This window comes from Rhyacophila brunnea, unplaced genomic scaffold, assembly GCF_057557595.1.
Source record: "Rhyacophila brunnea isolate RB1 unplaced genomic scaffold, BYU_Rbru_1.0 scaffold_13, whole genome shotgun sequence".
NCBI classification, from domain to species: Eukaryota; Metazoa; Arthropoda; class Insecta; order Trichoptera; family Rhyacophilidae; genus Rhyacophila; species Rhyacophila brunnea.
In genome coordinates, this window is record NW_028232785.1 from 32,958,689 (window position 1) to 32,963,291 (window position 4,603).

Here is a 4,603-nt window from a genome sequence, read left to right on the forward strand (position 1 = left end):
TTTTTCGAAAAAGATTTTCTCAATTGGCTATATTTTTATCATGAGTGTATTCAAAATTATGTATGTTTTTCAGATGGTAAGGTAAATACATATCGCACCCTGAGATCTATAGGGCCGTAACTGCAAAATAACACAAAAATGACTTATGAATGCAGTTTGATAGAAATTTTTTTTTTTAATGCTATGTGGCATTTACTGCTACTTGCAAGCAGTGGCCTCCTACACAATTGTGTCTAAATGGTTATTTTATGCCTAAAATTTTAATTTAGAGTTATAATTATGGCATTATCTTACATGAGGTCCTTTTGCCTAAAAATATTTAATCTTTGATACAATATTTATTGTACTAGATAGCCGTATTTGCAGATGATTTGCATTCTGTTCGAGTAAGTACCTTCGCACATATATATTTTTGAAGTTATTCTTCTTTTGGCGTGTTTTGGAAATCAAATCAAAGTGTATTTTTGGCGTGTGACATGTAACACATAATTTATTTTTTCACACGAAAAAAATGCACTCGATTGGATTCAAACCACCGATTATTCGGTATCAGCCGAACACACTACCTTTACGCTACAGTATGATACGGCAATCGTGACGATTTTACAGTATAATATTATTGTTTAGAATTGTTCCGTTGCCTACGCAGCATATCTATTATTGGCAGCCATTTGCAATTCCTTACGTAAACAAACGATTAAGTGCCAGAGTGACAGTTGGTCAGCAACAAAGATAAATAATTATATAAGTAAAAATTTATAGAATTAAACCAACGGCGCTTCAATAAGCGGCTCGTTTTATTACGTGTGTAATTTAACAAGAGACTTATTAACTAGTTGAAGAATCTAGGTTATTACAAGTTTTGTTTTTGTTTTGTTACGCCAAAGAAGTATAACTCTTAACGTGCGTACATAAGTACACACACCGATTTCTTTTAATCGTGAGACATTGAAATAAATTATATGTCGAGTCCTACTGATGATTAAGTTATTTTTATGGTTCTCTTTTAATTCTCTATGTTGTCTCTTATTTTTGTTGATTTTTTTATTTCTATAATAAAAGAATGTTTATATAAAACACTAATTTTGATAAAATTTTATATGAAAAGGTGCATTTTTGTTTTTATTATTAAAACTCTGAAGCCACATCTGCTAGTTTGTTCATCAATTCTCAATCTATATGGCCGCGACTGCAAAAATCCACAATATAATTAAAAAAAAATATATGTATATATTTAAGAACTGAAGTAGGATAAAGTACACAAAATTATTATATCATGGTACAATTTTCTGCAGTCTACTGCAATTAAATAAATTGTAGTTAATTATTTTACATTCAAACTCAAATTACTCAAGATCATGTTATTTGCAGTTGCGACCCTATAGATCACAATGTGCGATATGTTTACAAAAAGGCAGATTGAAGTACGCAATGTCCTGCAGTTAGCTGGAATGTCTTTCGGTGAGTATACATACACTTGCCAAATGCAGTCGTACATTGGTGGCCACTGAAAGCAGAGGATACAGCTGTGGCAGGTCTTATCCAGGTATGGATTGCCTGTTACTTAATATTATTAATCATGTTGTTATTTTCAGGAGTGTGAAGACAACCTGATCAATATATTAAGGTCGGAGAATGATAATGAGGGTGTCATCATCAAACAAGAATTTGTTGACGATGCAATTCGCCAAATCAATATCGAAAATCCTCAACCCGGCTCCTCGGATCGACAATACAGCCCAGTAGACCAGGTACGTTCATTGACAGGTTCACTAATAACACAACTTTTAAACATTTTAGGGCATTAAAATTTATAAGGCCACCGCAGTTGTTTGATGTTGAAATAATCCATATATATCAAATCGCACCACCTTGAAGGAGGCCAATAATTTTCAGGTCCATTTTTCGAAATCAACTAAAGCAATCGTTTATAATCGGTTCGCGAAAAAAAATAAATGACAATCGTGTCGTACTCACCTCAACTCAACAAAAACTTGGTGGAGCTAGTAGTAGTAATTCTGAATGACAGTGAAAATGGAAAACCGTGCAGTTATAGGAATTCTATAAAAGAAGCGTGGTTAAAATGCTCCCACGACCTTTTTGAAAAACGTGAAAACAAGAAAATATATTCAAAAAATAAAAGATATGCCTTCGTCTACAAACACGGTGAAAGATAGAACCTCTCATTGTAATATTTAAACCTTTTATAATAGAATTCCTAAAAACTACTTTTTCATTTTTTCTCTATAAAAAACTGTTCGGCACCTCAGACAGTCGAAAGATTATATTTGGAAATTTTTGGCACGCGTGCCTACGTAAAAAGGTTCGCTAACACCGTGTTTATGTATAATATTTCTACCTCGATCTCTTACTTATAATAAACTGTTATTTAAAAATCTCATAATTTATTTAAACTTTTACATGTATTTTTTAGATTATCGCTAGAAGCACTGTACCGGCCAATGTTGCGAGCCTCATGTCGTCCTGGGACGTGACTGAAGCACAAGCGTCTAGCGAAGACCTACATATTGAGGAACACGACATTAAGAATGAACTCAAAGAATCTATTGAAAGGTACAAAGATGTCGACTGTCGCAATAGTAAACGTGATATTTGTCAATCGAATATGGTAAACACAGAATTATTAGTGGCTGTTATACTACTGGAACAAAAATCGTTTCATAAACAAAATTTTGTGTGCAGTATCTGTTTTGATTTTTTTTCATCGTTCGACCTAATGTTGCTTCACAAAGCGATACACAAAACCACAATTGGGAAAACGACCAATTCCGATTACGATGGTCATTTTTCAAGATATCGTCCTGGTCACGTCATGAAGTTACACAAAATGACTAATTCTGGTGAAAAGCCATTAAAATGTGATATTTGCAATTACTCATGCAGAAATTCAAGTAACATGAAAATACACAAAATGACTCATTCTGGTGAAAAGCCATTTAACTGTGATAAATGCAATTACTCATGCACGATGTCTTGTAGCATGAAAAAACATAAAATGACTCATTCTGGTGAAAAACCATTTAAATGTGATATATGCCATTACTCATTCAGACATTCTGGTCATATGAAAAGACACAAAATGACTCATTCTGGTGAAAAGCCATTTAACTGTGATAAATGCAATTACTCATGCAGACAGTCAGGTAACATGAAAACACATAAAATGACTCATTCTGGTGAAAAGCCATTTAACTGTGATAAATGCAATTACTCGTGCACGACTTCTAGTAGCATGAGAACACATAAAATGACTCATTCTGGCGAAAAGCCATTTAACTGTGATAAATGCAATTACTCGTGCACGACTTCTAGTAACATGAAAACACATAAAATAACTCATTCTGGTGAAAACCCCTTTAACTGTGATAAATGCAATTACTCATGCAGACAGTCAAGTAACATGAAAACACACAAAATGACTCATTCTAGTGAAAAGCCATTTAACTGTGATAAGTGCAATTACTCGTGCACGACTTCTAGCAGCATGAAAACACATAAAATGACTCATTCTGGCGAAAAGCCATTTAGTTGTGATATATGCAAATACTCATGCAGAGAGTCAGGTAACATGAAAACACATAAAATGACTCATTCTGGCGAAAAGCCATTTAACTGTGATAATTGCAAATACTCGTGCACGACTTCTAGTAGCATGAAAACACATAAAATGACTCATTCTGGCGAAAAGCCATTTAACTGTGATAAATGCAATTACTCATGCACGACTTCTAGTAACATGAAAACACATAAAATAACTCATTCTGGTGAAAACCCCTTTAACTGTGATAAATGCAATTACTCGTGCACGACTTCTAGTAACATGAAAACACATAAAATAACTCATTCGGGCGAAACGCCATTTAAATGCGATATATGCAAATACTCATGCAGACAGTCAGGTAACATGAAAACACACAAAAAGACCCATTCTGGTCAAAAGCCATTTAAATGTGTCAAATGCAAATACTCGTGCAGACGTTCAAGTAACATGAAAAGACACAAAATGACTCATTCTGGTGAAAAGCCATTTAACTGTGATATATGTAATTACTCATGTAAAATATCTGGTCACTTAAAAACACACAAAATGACTCATTCTAGTGAAAAGCCATTTAAATGTGTCAAGTGCAAATACTCATGCAGACGTTCAAGTGAGATGAAAATACATAAAATAACTCATTCTAGTGAAAAGCCATTTAAATGTAACACATGCACTTACTCATGCACGGCGTCTGGTCATATGAAAAGACACAAACTGACTCACACTGGTGAAAAGTCATAATGTGATAAATGTAATTACTCGTGCATAATGTCCAGTAGCATGAAAATACACAAAAAGACTCAATTTGGTGAAAGCTATTTTAATGTGATTTATCTAATATTTACTCATGCATTTAATCTCGTAGCATTAAATGGCATAAAAAGACTCATTCTCGTGAGAAGCCATTTAAATCTTATATTTATGTAATTACTCATGCACAAGGTCTCGTGTCATAATATCGCAAAAATTGACTCATTCTGTTGAAAGGTCATTTTAATGAGATAAGTGTAGTAATAATTTTAATAAGATGAAATTACATGA